The sequence below is a fragment of the Protopterus annectens genome, chromosome 8.part0, assembly GCF_019279795.1.
Source record: "Protopterus annectens isolate FY-2018-M chromosome 8.part0, PAN1.0, whole genome shotgun sequence".
In the NCBI taxonomy this organism is placed as follows: domain Eukaryota; kingdom Metazoa; phylum Chordata; order Ceratodontiformes; family Protopteridae; genus Protopterus; species Protopterus annectens.
In genome coordinates this window covers 1,812,170,108-1,812,186,826 of record NC_056741.1, presented here as the reverse complement: position 1 = coordinate 1,812,186,826, position 16,719 = coordinate 1,812,170,108, and the positions used below count along the sequence as shown (strand labels likewise).

At 37.3% G+C, this 16,719-nt stretch overlaps 1 protein-coding gene and 1 non-coding gene across 3 annotated transcripts in view; one reads left to right on the top strand and one right to left on the bottom strand.

Moving 5' to 3' along the window:
- The window catches only part of VAC14 (VAC14 component of PIKFYVE complex), a 3,391,123-nt gene that overhangs the window by 2,750,696 nt on the left and 623,708 nt on the right, over positions 1-16,719 (bottom strand). The gene's annotated exons all lie outside the window — the stretch shown is intronic.
- TRNAG-GCC lies at positions 13,408-13,478 on the top strand. The gene has a single exon. It is a non-coding gene; the product is annotated as a tRNA-Gly (tRNA).

Below are 16,719 nucleotides of genomic sequence, written 5' to 3'. Positions count from 1 at the left end.
TGAGTTATACTTCTGATATATAATGGAAGTTTGTTCCAGCTATAAGAGACAGAATATTTATAAAAAATGTTGCCTATATTTTTACAGGGTTTACAGGTCAGTAGTAAAAGTTTGTTAGAACTACAAAAAGAGGACAATTGAGGGTGTAATAGGACAGAAGTTTGGAAAGTGATGGGCAGGTAGTGGGGTTATTGAGAAGGGAGTAAGCAGTTTGGAGTTGAGTAAGTTGATGTGGGAGTTCAAGCCAGTGAAGTTTCAGCAGGGCCAGGCAGTGGTGGGAGAAGTAGGGATGATTTACAGCAAATCTAGCAACATTATTGTATGTTGACTTGAGTGTGTGAATAAGGGAAGACTGTAGGTTAGTCAGAATAGGGGAGTCATAAAGCAGGGTGGCTAGTAAGAAAGTTTGAGCAAGGGTGCGTTTGGATTCTGCACTAAGGTATTTTTTATTTCTGTAAAGTAGGCCTAATATTTGGTGTTTTTTTTCTGATGCTTTGTTGGACATGTAAGTCAAATTTTAGTTGGTCATCAATAATGGTGCAGAGGAGTTTAGTTTATGTTGCAACTTTTGTAATAGTGTTGTGAGAAAGAGATTGAAAAGATAGATTTACAGTGGGAGAGGAAAATAGGCAAAAAAAGGAGGAGCTTTGTTTTATTGGGCTTGAGGATGCGCTGATTGTCATTGAGCCACCTTTCCACAGAAGAAAAGGAGTTTTGTGTAGTAGTTAACAGGTCTGTTAAGTTTTCAGAGATAGATATCAATATGGAGTCATCTGCATATTAAATGATAGAGGAGTGACCATGGAGGTTACTGGTAAAGATGTTGAATAGCAGAGGGCCAAGGATGGAGTCTTGGGGTACCCCAGTTTGGATAGAGAGGAAAGGGGAGCAAGAGTTAACCTATCTACTACCTACTGCCCACGTTATGCGCACAATGAGTATTGTATTTTGTACTTTTTAAAAACTAATGTTTTTATGTAACAATAGCTGTTTTTTTTAGTTTGCTCTGTTATGACTTTTATATTAATTTTATATGTTTCTTGGAGCTTTTCTCCCTGGGCCTCTACTGAAAATGGACATGTATCCAGCTAGACTAGCCCGGTCAACAAATGTAAAATAAAATAAAATAAAATAAATAAAAATCTAATTGATTGTTGTCTGTTACAGAGGTAGCTGGAGAACCAGTTGAGAGCAGTGTGAGAGAGGTTGAGATGGGATAGTTTGGAGAGGAGTAGAGAGTGAGAAACTGTGTTGAAGGCTTTAGATAGATCGAGGAACAGGCACGACACAAGCTTGTTGTTATCTCTGGCCATAGCAACAGTTTCAGAGAAGGAAATAAGGGCAGTGGAGGTGCTGTGTTTAGGATGAAACCTGTGCTGTGTAGAAGTGAGGAGATTTTCTTGGATAAGATACTTAATTAGTTGAGAGTGGATACATTTTTCAAGGATTTTAGACAGAGGAAAGAGGACAGCAATGGGTCTGAAGTTGCTAGGTTTAGTTGAATTACCACCCTTGTGTACAGGTATAGTGAGAAACATTTCCAGAGGTCAGGAACTATGGATTCTTGAATGGATCTACTAATTAAAATAGAGACAGGAAAAGTAATAGAGTCAGCAGCTATTTTAAGGAACTGAGGAGGAAAGTTGTCAGTAGAAGGAGAGCAGGATTTAAGTTTCAGGAGTAGTTTTCTGATGTAGGAAACAGACAGTTTAAAGGAGAAAGCGTTGGCACTGGCAGTATGAATGTGAGGGGTAGAGTGGTTTGTGTTACCGGCATCTATAGCAGAAGAGGAGTTATTAGGCATGAGCTTGGCAATAGTCTCTATGAAGTATTTGTTAAGAAGCGTTGCACTCTCTGTTGGGGTGTTATTAGGGAAGAGGTTGGGGATATTGGGGGTACCAGGATGGAAAATCTTGTTAATAGTACTCCAAAATCTTTTAGGGTTGGTGTAGTGGTTAGTTTGAGCTTGGATGTGGTAGTTTTTTTTTTAATATAAACAATGATGATTTACTAGAGTGGATAAATTGAATAGTCTAAGAAAAGTATACAGAAATATTTAAATTTCTATAAAGTATTATTTAATCAGAATAAGAAAGCTGAAATGGAACAGCTAATGTTGTAACAATCGAGACAGGAAATGTTGACAAAAGGCAAAAACTGAACGTTACAAACTATTTTAAAGGAAATACAAAGATATGCAAATACTAGGTTTATGCCACAGAAAGTAGTACTCAAAGAACTGTATAATACAAGCATCCCAAAATCTTTGACGGGCTTAGCAGCAAAGCAAATGCAAAAAAAAGTAGATAAATATACAAATTACAGGGAAAGAGAGAGGGGTAAATGGTTAGATCAGTGAGGGAAATTTTGGCCACCACTGCAGAGTTTTATAATGAATTGCATACAAATGAGGTACAGGGAGGCCAAGCACGAGAAGAAATTAAAAAATGTTAAACTGAATTCCCTACCTAGACTGCAAGGGCAAGCACTGAACGAACAACCAAAGGAAATTACTTTGGAAGAGTCAAGCTAAGCCATGAGTAAACAAACTTCTGGAAAATCCCCTGGCTATGATGGTACTGTGGTTGAGATATGCAGAATAAGGGAATTAAACAGAAACAGATCTGGGTCAGAATGATGAATTAAGTTCTAAGAAAATCCCTAACTTGTGGAGAACAGGAGTTATTTCAGTAATGCATAAAGGGAAAGATTCAGTCAAGGTCAGTTCAAGTAAACCAATAACAGTTCTAAACCATAATTATAAGGTGTTTATGGCAGACTGGCAAAATTATTTCAGAATTAACAGCAATCAGTATGGGTTTGATGGGGGGGGGGTAGAAGGACCTCTGACAATATCATTAGAATTTTAATGATCATTCATCAAGTTAACAAAAATAAAGAAACTGCAGTAGTTCTGCCTTTGGAGAAGGCATTCAAAAGAGTACATTGTCTATATACTTAACAGAAGTTTTGGAAAAGGTTGGTCTTCCAATAGTATTTATAGAATTAATAAAAAGGATATATCAAAATGTGGCAGCCCAGATCAAAGTTTCAGCTACTCTCCCTGCTTCAACAGAGCTGTCTAGGAGAAAGAGAGAATGATGTCCAATATTCCCTCCTCTCTTTGTGCTTTACTTGGAACCTCTAGCAGTAGCCATTAATCATTGCAGTGAGTAAGGTTTCAAATGGGGACAGAATGAAGTAAAAATAAACACTTTTTGCAGATTATATGATTTTGATGCTCACAAATTCCAAAAAAGGACTTAGAATGATTGTTTAAGATAGTTTATGGTTACAAAATAAAGAGAAAAACAAAATTATTGGGATGAACATGGAAGAGGTGATTCAATTGGGAGGAACTAAATGGAATTTAAGAAAGATGGGGAGTTTAAATATCTGGGTATATGGTTATGTGACACCTATGAGAATTCCATGCAAAAATCCTATAAGGATAAGTTATGAAAAAACACATTAAATCTTAAAAGGTGGACATTTCTGGGTCTGGAATTAGACTAGAGGGTACTTGTTCTGCACTAGCATGTTATAACTCATTTCTTATACTTGGCCAGTCCTTCTGGAGTCCTTCAGACCCAAAGATACTTAAGAGAGTTAAAGTGGGATGAGGGGCTTTCGTTTTGGCTCTTCTCCTCTCTTACTTATCCTCCCTGAAAAGTCATAATTTGCTTCCATTTTGGGCTACAATTTTGATACCTGCCTAAGTACATCTGTCTTACCTGCTAAATAATTTGTATTTATTTATTTATTTAAATTTGTTGACCGGGAGTGTCCGACTGGACGTAGGTCCATTTTCATTGGAGGCCTGGGGAGAAAAGCTCCACAGTAAAATAAACAGACAGTAGTTACATTGGATTACATAGCGATTAACAATTTAACATAGCAATTACTTACAACATATTTACAGATGAAGAACATAGTACATCAGTAGACAACTAGAATCTTTATCTGTGAAGTACATAACAGACATTAACAAATGTTACAATGAGAAGTTCCTGCTGTATAATAAGTACTAGGCTTATGAGCATCTGAGCTTGCTATAATCAAGGTAGTTAGTGGAGTGGAAAGAAAGGTAGTGGTTGGATGGGGTGGATGATATTAGAGTGGGAGTTGCAAGAGCATAGCCAGCATGTTTCTAGGTGCACTTTTAGTAAAGTTTTGAAGTGGGTGCATGATGGTACGGAGGTAATTGTGGGTGGGAGTGAGTTCCATAATGTGGCTATGGCGCAAGTTATTTTGGTATGGCACCAGTTAATTGCTTTTCAAATCTAGTTGGGCTGATCACCCCCATCTCTAGTGGCACTGTTAACCTATCCCATTTCACTCAACATTTTTTACTATCCTAAAATTTCTACTGCTGACCTCCTAACACTGGTTTTCACTCAGTCAAAACAAGTATGCTTGACCTACATATAATACTAGAGGAAGTGTAAACATTTCTATTGCCTGTATCATACTTTTATCTATATATAACATTTTCAGTGTTTTGATCTCCTTAGTATTTTATCTTTTACTACATCCTGCATTTCTCCTGCTGCTTGGCTACCTCTGTTTTAAGCAACTCACTCACATATTTCATTCTCTCATGTCTCCACAAGAAAAGGAAGTTTAAAACCAGATCTGATGTTGTGTTATAATTTATAACTATGGCCTTTGTTTTATTTTTATTATTTCTGCATGGAATCTTTTCCTCAACTCTGATGATGCCTAGGCACAAAGTAAAGATAATTTGCTTCAACATTTATTTAAATAGCTGGTGTTATTCCAGGGAGGATCCATATGATTTGGTATGGGATGAAATGCTTAACAGTCTAGCTCGCTTCACTAAGGATGGCCTGCACCTCTCATTTCAAGGCTTTTGCATACTGAGGAAAGCCTTTGGTGCCCCTGATGCCTTTTTCAGGCAAAGTCCAGTTGATGGACATTCTAATGCAATACATCACTCCCAAACTGGATTGCATTAATGTAATTGTCCTTAATGCACCAAGTCTAAACAAGATATTGCATGATCCTGAATCATTCCTTCATTTAGAAAACATCCATGTCTGCATACTTACTGAAACTTAGTTTAAATGTAAAGAGAACACTCCCATTAAACCAAGGTTTTGCACTTTTCATACTTTCAGGTTCTATGGTAACTGTGGTAGTCTCTTCACATTTGTCACTTGAACACATTACCTCCAGACAGATCCCTAGGGACTTACAAACTGAAATCACTGAACTACAGATCACTCTGGATAGGATTATCAACAAGCACCTTGTTAAAGAACATCTTCTCTGTCCACTGATGACCATGTAAGATGACTTGGTGTTCTAAATGATCTTCCTATTAACAAGAACTCCTTTTCTGAGGTGACATGAACTACTCCAATAAACTGGGACACCTACACATCCAATGCTGGGTAAGACCATACATTCCTAGACTTAAACAAAAATTCCCTTGAGAAGCTGGTAAATAAACCTTCTACAGGACACATCATTCTTAATCTGATTCTTACAAATATGGCCACCTTTTGCACTATTCATATGGTATACCTTTTCCCAGTGAAATCTGACAAAACACTTGTGACCTTCTCCTCTAAACTCCCAAAAGCTCCTACAGCAAGCCTCACTGAATTAAGGACTACAGACATGCCAATGTCAACCTATTATGTGATGAAGTACAAAAATTCACTTATGACTGCACCTCTGTAATAAAGCAGTAAGCTTCCCTAAGGAAGTCTACACCCACTTAGAAAAATGCATCAAGCTAGCAGCCCTTAACAGAAACAAGTCACATGGGACAATCAAAAACAAACTACTCTTATTGGTCCACCACTATAAATAAACAATGCAATAAAAGAAAGATACTCCTTAAATAATTTACCAGATCCCAAACCCACATTCTGAAATCATTACAAAACCACCTGAACCTGAAGAAAGCTATCAGGTCATCTAAAGGAGTCCATGAACTTAGGCTGGCCTCTGAAACCAAAGACAATTACAGAAAACTAAACAAACACCCTACATTGTTCAGAACTTACTCATAATGGGGCCTCCTATTCTGACCCAACTGACAATGCCAATAACCTTGTAAACAAATTTAATGCCAACTTCACCCATGAGACTTCTATTAAATCCCCAAAATATCAGAACCTCCAGAATGAATTTGGCTTAGTAAAAATATGAAATATTAAAGATTCTACTACCCTTGCTAGCATTTAGTTGGAGCCTATCAATTGTAGTAGACAACTGCATCTGTCATCATACTGTCTAGATAGCACAGCTTTACAAAATGGGAATATAGTTAAGAACTTGGTTGATCAATCCTTCTCTTTTGACTCCCACCCATGTAACAATGGCTGTCAAGAAATCCTTTTATTTAGCCCAGCTGAATGCCAATGGAAAACTGTCAAGGTCTAAAGAGGTAATTAATTCCTTATAATCAGCACTGACAAGGCTGACTATCTTACAATGCCTCTCTATCTTCCTTTAAACATGCACTAGATGACTGGATGGTTATACACAAATTTACTCAAAGACTGACCTACATGGAAGTCCTGGAAAAAAGGAGGTGTTGCATTTGGGAGGGTACTGGCAAGACAAGAATGGTCACAACACTCATTGGCCTTGGATTATCTATGAATCTGTGTATCCCACTAGTCACTAAAACTGCTGCAACTGTTGAAATAAAATTGGTAAATCTTGCATCACACTGGTTAAGTACACTATTACATCATCTGTAAATATGGCTGAGTGATAAACTTGAACACTTATAACATGTTAATACATTTCGGTGATAACATGTTAATACATTTCAGTGATACAGGAAATTGTATTTATCTTGTTTTAATGATGGTATATGTATATTAATTCTACATGTCATATGTGTATTAATATTTGTATTAATGCACTTAATGTATATTATAATAAAATGTCAGTTTTCACATATGTATATGTATTTTCTGTTCTTGTGGATCTTTTCTCCCCAGGCTTCTGCAGAAAATGGATAAAATTATACAGGTGGACTTTCCCGGTAAATAAACACACACAGAAATATATATATGGTTCCACTTCATATCATCGAATTATCATTTAATCGAATTTCAAATCATCGAGACCAAGTTGTCGAAAACTCATTTTGTCGAAAACTCGTATCATTGAATCTCAAATCATTGAAAACTATACAGCAACTAGAAATAACATTCCACAAAGCTTTACTACATTTATGCAGGGGGGCAAGCCCCCCTGCACCAACCATGTGGGGGGCTCCACCCCCAACTCCCCCCGTTAATAAATATACCAACTCCAAGGTCGTACTACAGTGGGGAGAAAAAGGTAATTTCCTAACCCCACTGTAGTGCGACCTTGGAGTTGGTATATTTAATTACAACGGGTGTGGGGTGCAGGGGGCTTGTCCCCCTGCATAAACATAATAAACAGTGTCTGGGATGTTATTTCTAGTTGCTGTATAGTTTTCAATGATTTGAGATTCGATGATATGAGTTTTCAACTAAATGAGTTTTCGACGCTTTGGTCCCGATGATTTGAAATTCGATGAAATGATAATTCGATGATATGAAGTGTAACCATGTACATGTATATATATATATGTGTGTGTATATATATATATATATATATATATATTTATATATATCCTGAAGAAAACCCATTTTACTCTAGCAACAGCTGTCGCTGGGTCCAGCCCTAGCAATATTAATTCTCTCTTTTTGTACTCTGTATTACTCTGCAGCATTAACATTTTGTTAATGTTATCAGAAATATGCCTATTTTCGATAAACCCACACTGGTCCAGATTTACATAATTTATTAGGTTAAGTGACCGCCTTTTAGCCAAGACTGTCATAAGAAAAAAAACTTGCCATATTCCAGCCTATTGCTACCGCTTGTCCTTGTTGATTTGGAAAGAAAGGGGGAGATTTTATTGGTCGAAGGTGTAATGCATTGTTCTTCTTCCAAGACGGCTACACAATGATCAACGGGTAAATAACAGCTCTCCTAGTATGAAAATAGGAACTTTGGAAAGCAGCCAGGTTACTGTTTAGTCACTACACTGTCAATGTCAGCAACTAAGAAATCTGAAGAATGAAATATGTTGTAAATATGGTATAAATAGAAGTACATGGTGTAAATAGTTGTTTTTTATGGTTATACCCTCCTTACCACTTTTCTTTCTTCTTAAGACAGTCATATATCTTCCTACCAAGCCACTTTCCATTTGTATCCCTACACTTTGACTGTAATAGGTTATTGGGGGTCATTACTGCTTATATTGGTCTCTAAGATGTAAGCTTCCCTGTAAGATAACTGCTGCGTTCTAAATGCATAGTTTTTGCACTAACTGTTACATATATACCTATACTTTACTGCTTCCCGCAATGACTTACAGTTTTTTCCTTTGTATGTTTGAAAAGTTTTAAAAATTCAATAAAAATATATTTGAAAAAAAAAAGAGAAAATAAACTAGAGAAAGTGAAGAAAAAACTCTGGCAAGGAAGGGCCTTGTAGCTGCTCTGGAAAAAACAGATAAAGTTTCAGTCTCGGTACATGAGACAGCTATGAGTAATTCTGAGGGAAAATATTGTCACAAAAAAATTTCCATTATGGTTAAGGCAGAGATTGCCCTATATGAACTAGGGTCAGATGGACCCTTTCCCTTCCTTCAAAATAACCACAGTGATTGCTATTTAACAAAACTTTGGTATACCCCCCTTTCAAGAATTTGCCTAAATAGCCTAGTGTAATGCTGACTCACTTTCCTGCACTCCAATTTTCATACCTCCTATGGTATCCCTTCCAACCCTAGGGACTTTCAAAACTGCAAATGTTTTATGCTTTTCTAGTGTCATCCCCTTTGTGGAAATCCATGATATTTTTGTTTAAAATGTGCCAGTATGAACTATGGGACTCTGCAATGCACCTTCCCCTCTTACGCTTTGCATTCTTAGAGATACAACTTCAAGAATGCTATTAAAAGTTAGTTATTAACTCAGACACCACCCATAATACCTGCTACATTGAAGCACCTTTTTTTATTTAATTCTGCTGCTCTGAGTAATTACTGCCAGTATTACTATTATGCAATATGATGACTATACTGAGTCAGTCTAAGGTTAACAAGTGCAATATGGCAACTAAACAGCTGCTATTCACTAGTCTCTATTTATTCTCGGTCTTAATGGTGAAGGGGTTTGGTGGTGGGTAGTTATTATTTATCATTGGAAAATGGGTATTGAGTGCATTTTTGTAATGTGAACTACCTCTTGCATGTTATACGTGTTATTTTCTTTCTTATGTTATTCTCTGATACCGTTGTTTCTTTAAAATATAAATTATTTTGTTTTTCCCTCTCTCTGTAACCCTTTTCCTAGAGCAACTGGTTTTGGTTCTCTCACTTTTTTTACTACTGTTTTGTTCCATTTTGCCTTTTTTCTTTTTAATATACTTCACGAAAGACAAATATGTTGACTTTAACCAGTTAACTGTCTCCTTTCCTGGTCAAAATTCATTGAGATGATAACCAAATGACTTGCCTCTTTCTGGAGATGGGAGTGGGGTGCATACCTTCCAACATAGATCCTATCAGTTCATCTTAAATGGAGACTGAGAACTGCTGTGATGAATTATCTTACAAAGCAGGAATGACCACTGAAAGGTTATGTCACCTGCATGAGCAAGTTACATACCCATGCTCCATCCACTGCACACCTACCTAGGTATCTAAGGAAATGTATGCACAGGGCAGAGCTTACAGCAAAACTCCCCTGATGGGTAACTGAACTGTGTCTACGTACTGATCAGCTCTTGCCCTAAGGAGCACAGATGCACATGATTACAATGGCAGACCAAACAGTAAGAAGGCAAAAGTGGTTAAAAAGAAAATTAAAATATGTGAGTGAGAGATAAAATATCATTTCTGAAATATATGTTGACTGCACCAGGTATTTGTGCAGCTTTAATATAAATCCATTGTATACTTTGATACCACATAAAACGGGGTTGGAAGGCCTGCAATACTGGTGGGAGGTACTGGATTAGTATTCTTTTTTTTTTTTTAATACAACTCACTGAACTAGCTCTTGCAATGGATATTTTTTATTTTAACAAGGAGTGTTTCTTATTATTGAGGGCACCGCCATGGCTGCAGCATTTGAACCAATATGCCGACCTTTCTATGGCATATTGTGAGATTAAATACATCTGTAATTATGACTGTAACATCTATCTACCAAATAAGAGTAACTGGAGAAAATATCTTGTTAACTGTTGGGTGGTTCTGAAAGTTTGGTTAAATTGTGGAATTTTATGAATGAAAACATTTGAAATTAAATTTACTATGTATGCGTGACTTTTTAATTCTTATTTTTCAGATTTGGAAATTAGTTCATTAGCTACCAGATTACACAGAGAAACATTTTCTAAGAATAATTTTTTGCATCATGATAGCTGGCATCCTAAACATGTTTTAAGAAACAACTTAATGACCTATCAGGCTGAGGCATACGATTCATTTTACAGATTTCAACAATGGGGTTACTCTACTAATAAATTACATCAGACCATAGGGGAGGTATATAGGAAAGAGTTAATGGCATTATTATAGTATTCCTGACATACTACTTCTAACAGACAGCTACTGTTAAGATTTCTTACTACCTTGGGGAAACAAGTTCCTAGATTTTAAATATACAACTGATACATTTTGGCCAGTTGTATTAGGCAATCAAATACTGATGAATTACTTGGAGCCAGAATTCAAAGTTCTTTTTATTTATATACATAACCTATGTGCATCCTGAACAAATTTTCCCAAATCCTGTGCAAGTTATCAACTCCCTAGCCAACCAGAAACACTATTGTTAAACTAGATTCCAGTTAAGCAAAAGAAAATATGACACTACACACACTGCATGCAGTAAAAATAATACAAAATATTCTAAAATAAAATAACCCATTTATGTCAAATTCCTACAATATGATTTATGACCTTATATTTACGAAAAATGAAGTGAAAGATACTAGTACCTCAACCAGCCAAATAAAAAATGGCATTACTAAAACAAATGGACACCCAATCCTACAAAAGTTAAATAAGAATATGCTACATAAGCACATAACTAATGTACATATCTTCAAACAACTCTGGCCATACTATTGACATAATAGAGAAAATGTCTCTCACACTTTAAAATGTTAAAAAGTCACTTTAAAATTAGAATACAAAATCAGCCATAAGACAACATATTCAAAACAGCCTAAAGAAACTGTAAACTCTATTCAAACTCATTAAATAAATCAATAAAAGGAAATGGAATGCGTAGGATCCAGTTTGTGTGACAAACTATTTTATACTGCAAGATTACAGAACTCAATTTGTGACGTCTGACTTTGCCACTCGTCTCTAGACCTCTTACCAGATCTAACATAATTTCTCAAAAACATGCTATTCTGTCTCCATTTAAATGATATACCAACAGCATAGTTCTGATAAGTGCAGGCTGCCATCTATATGAGAAAATCAGAAAGTGTTACAAGGGTATGACAATTTATAATCAGAGTTAAATTACAGTCAGATTACCACTGTGAAATGAAAATAGAAGAGCAACACCTCCAAAACATATTCAGAGGAACAAATAAAATAGCTTGCAATAATCCATACATAGACTGCTGCTACGACATCATTCTTAAATGTGTGTGTATAAGGTTTGTCACCTTGATTAAATGTTCTACCATATAATTACATTAAAAATGATTATTAAGATTGTTGCTCTTTTGTCCCTGAAGCAAACATAAGGATACTTTACAGGAGAATACCAGTCATACCTCTCAGCTGTCCAGACTGTCTTAGAATGTACAGACTTTTGCCTCACAATTTTGGTTCATTTCTCATAAAATTTGTGGTTTTCTGGAAAATCACTGAGGACTGAAGTAACAAAATAATGACACACATACCTCTCAGTCTTTCATTTGCTAAATGAGGAACACTGCTTCTCACAATGTAGAACAAATGGGCAAAATGTGGAACACCTTCTAACAGCTTCAACTAGAAAGGTCACATGATGTTTAAAATTTGCTACTTTATACTTATAAAAAGTTCTTATGACGAATTAATGTGATTCAGTACTATTTACCATGAATATTAGTTAAAAAAATTCCTAACACTTAATGCGTGACAGACCCTTTCAATGTGGAACTTTCAGGCACATGGACTTTTTAATCCCAAAAATGAGAAGCATTCCACGTAATGAGGTACACTTGAGAGGCATGATGACACAGTTGAATTTCAGACTTTATATCCTTCAAAACAGGCATGATGACACTAAATGTGTTATTCTAGCAACTTTCTCATTTTATAAGAGCAATATTAAAATTCTTACCCTATTTTGGACCTTTGCCCCCCCCCCCAATCTTAGGCTTTGTCCAGATTTCAAATGCTAAGAGGTTGAGAGTTATGACCACAGAATTCACTGAAAACATTACGACAAAATTATGCCTTATCACGCTGAAGATACAGTTCTTTCTAGACAAGGAATAAAGCAGCCACCCAAACTGTCAGTTATGCAGGCAAAACCTTCTTTGAAAATGGTCAGTACTAAACAGGTTACAGAGTTTCTTATGGACGACTGCACTACGCTGCCAGCTACACTAATGAAAACAACAGCAAGTCTACTTCAAATAAAGGAGCTCTGTCATTTGCTGCAGAGAAGGATCAAATGTTATCCAATAGTATGTTTTGGGAGAGGCAGTTCCTTGCCACAAGTTACACCCCTGTAAACTATCAGTACCTTATTCCATAAAAGGCAAAACTTCCTGCCTGCTAGATACCACAGTGTAAAAAATAACCTTAAAGCAGAATCCATCAACAATTTTCCTGTTTCCTTGTAAAGATTAATCTTGTGCTTAACTAACAGGCACTATCCTGCTTGCAAAGTAACACCGCCTTTAAACAGACTTTCCTCACGGTGTCTCTGCCTTTTAAAGAAAATTAAATGCACAGTCTGCTTTAGATTCTTGCTCGTTTTAAAATCATTACTGAATCTACATGCAGTTCACAGAACAAACTCTAAACCATAATGTACTGCACGGCTTACTTTTTCAGTCTGAAGTAGTTATGCTTCATCCAAATTAATTTTATCATGTTGTTCATCTCTTAGTTTTAACTTCTATTATTGCACGTCATGCAATTTATTGCTTCACTTAAATAATAAGTGTATGCAAACATAATTTACCAAATGTAGTAATTTGTAATAGTATCACATATCACCTAAGACAACTTTGCCTAATTATACTTTCCTTTGTATAAAACAAATTGCATTTTCAGTCTATACTTTGGTTGCAGCGAGACACACATCAAACTAAAGAGAACAAGAACAGCAAACCCCTATGGGTTCTGCATTGGTGGTTCAGTGGTAGAATTCTCGCCTGCCACGCGGGAGGCCCGGGTTCGATTCCCGGCCAATGCAAGCATGTTTTTTTTTTCCTCAGCATTCAAATTTTACAATTAAACTCTTAATATATCCAAGGATATCCAAATATCTTTAGTTTCTTGTTAGCACACTTTTGTATTTATAATGGTGGCATGATTCAGCATCTATTCTCTAATCCCAGCTTGTCTCCCTTTAGCTAAAATAAGTATTCTTTCTAAATTATATCTGAAAATGGGCTATTCTCTCTCATGCTATCTGGGATGCCTGGGTTTGAATTCCCAGCCAATGCAAGCATTTTTCTTTCCAGCACTCAGGTTTTACAGTTAAACTATTAATATATGAAAGGATATCCAAATGTCTTTAGTTTCTTGATAGCACACCTGGTGACATGATTCATCATTTGTTCCTAATCCCACTTACTCAGTTTATCTCCTTTTAGTTATAAAATGTGTACTTATTTAACTAAAAGAAGCTTTTTTTATCAGCTAACTCATCTGGTGTAATACTCTCAGTCTTTATTTAATGCATACTGGAGCAAAGTAAAGTACTTTCTAATGAAAGATAACATAAGGATGACTCCTCTGACATGCCCAGTAGACATAAATAAAAGTAGGTCAATCCCGCAATGTGACTTAACTGGGCAGCCCACACTGGCCTGCAAAAGTGATAAGCATGTAAATTAAGCAGATGTCCTTACATTCACTGCTGCAGTACTCTTAACTGCATGCAATCCTATGCTGCAGAAGCTAGACGTCTGGCCAGTCTTCCAAAGACTTCTGAATTTAAAATGCATTCCGAACATCACCGTACGCACCCTGTGTAAAATAGGGCATAAAGGTGACGTTCAGGCTTACCAAAAACAGAACTTCTTTTCCGTCAGTCTGAACGTACCTTTTACACCATTGGTCTGTCTACCCGCATCCATTTTCTGCCAGTTGAAAGCATTTTGATTCTCCAGGGAATTCCTACGCCTGTTTGCTCTTTCTGCAAGATAAGTGCTCCATTGGGGATTTTGTTTTTTTCTTATTTTTTGTGTTTCTTGACATTAATGTCATCCACGAAGGGTAAATGCCAGTGTGGGAGACAGATTCCCCAAACAGATCGCCATGATAAGTGCCTTTTTTGCTTAGGTACTTCTCACAACCATACATCTTGCTCTGTTTGTTAGGCATTTGTTCTGAAAACCCTTCGCAGTAGACTTTCTTCCTTTTCCTTGTATTTTGAGGACCTGCGTCTTAGGCTACACGCTAAAGATACTATGGAAGGAATCTCCCACCCCAAGGGTCAGCTGTTAGGGAAGATGAAGGTGAAATGGTACGACCAGAATCTTCCACTGTCCAGCCTCTGCCAGGTGTTTCTCCTGAGGTCGTTATGAACCCAGAGGATCACCCGGCTGTGTTGTCAGATTTCTCTGCCATGACCATGTTGGAGGCTTGCAAGGATTCAGTTGGAAGCACATCTGAAGAGGCTTTGCAGATGTCCATCTCGGATGCGCAGAGGGAACCACAGTTGATTTTCTTCTGAAGGGTTTAGGGTTGTTCCTCTGTTTCTAGCTGGGAAGAAGTTCCTGCTAAGGTGCTCATCTCGACTGCTATGCTGGATCTGAGCCTTCTCAGGACGTTCCCTTAAAAAAGAAACACAAAATTAAACATGTTTCTTCTGCTTCTTGGAATCCACAAATTTAGTGGCAGGCTTCTACTCGGGGGTTATTTTCTGCATTACTGTACTTAAAGCCACCTCATAGGGTTTCAGTGCCTGCTTCTCCTTGGTCCTCTACTTCTCTTAAAAGGCCTAGAGACCAGGATTCTTCTGAGGATGAGTCGGATTCTGCTGATGAATCCCTAACTTACTCTACTAAAATTCCTTCTCCTTTGGACTACGGGTCAGAGGAGGAGGAGGAATCTATTAGTCTGATGTTCCTTTGCAGAAATTTCCTTTGGGGATACACTCTCTAAGATGATGGGTGTTTTTTTTAAGTGGGATTGTACTCAAATCTCTGATATCCATAAAAGATACTATGAGTTGTTGCAGTTGGACTCTCCTAAACCTGTGGCTATTTCTTCTGTCTTGGTTGCTTTACTGGATGCTTTCTCCAATGCCTCTCAAATGGCTGGTTCTCTCCCCCCTGCTTCCAAGAAGCCCGATAGGTTTTATAGGGTTCCTGAGGATTGTTCTTTTTTATATAAATGCCCTGCTGCTAACCCTTTGGTAGTGTCCATAACCTCTGATAAGCCATCTCAAATGCTTCCTTTGCCCACGTTATTGCCTTCTGACAAGGACAGCAGAACTATGACAAGCTTGACAAAAAGGTTTACACTTCTGCTACCCTAGATTTTAGGGATACTAATTATCAGACGCATATGTCTAGTTATGTGTTGGCTCTTCTTTCTCAGGCCTGTCAATTTATTTCTGATTTTCCAGGCTCTGAGGGTAAAACTTTTTCTTGCTAGGGACTTCCTCTAAAGTCACTCATCATCGTCATCAGCCCCCTTTTTCCCATTTTTCCTACATGGGGTCGAGGTATCGTGTTAACTGTCGTCAACTCTCTCAGTTCAGTGCCACACTCCTGCCTTCTTCAACACTCATGCCTGACTGTCGCAGATCTTCTTTCACACAATCCATCCACCTCTTTGCTGGACGTCCTCGCTTCCTCTTAAATTCTTCCTGTCTGACCCAAATCTTCCTCACCAGATTATCTTCTGATTTTCTACATGTGCCCAAACCACCGTAATCTCTTCTCTTTGATCTTTTCTGCAATCGGAACTACTTTGCCTTCTGCTCTTATGTCCTCATTTCTTTGTTTGCCCCACAGTGTGCATCCTACCACCTTTCTCAGGCACTTCAATTCCATCACCTCTAGCTTCTTCAACTGTTCTGCCTTTACTGCCCAGGTTTCTGTACCATACAGTAGTACTGGTCGCACCACTGACTTCTACACCTTACCTTTCTAAAATCATTCGTCATTTTATTAAATGTAGTTATGATTTGGCAGATGCCTCTTTTAGGGTTGCTGTTTTTGGTTCAGTTATGAGGAGGTATTTCTTGGCTTTGCCTTCAACCTCTACCTGATGATATCACAGCTAAGTTGATGGATGCTCCCCTGGATTCTAAACTTTTGCTTGGGGAAGCTGCTGCTGGTTTAGGTTCATTCAGGATAAGGGTAAGGCCTTAAGGCATCTTAAACATGTTTTTGTTTCTCTAGTGCCTAAATTTCAGAGAAACTACCCTGCTAAGCCTGCCTTTGTTCGTAGGCAATCACGTCCTTCTACTAAAGACA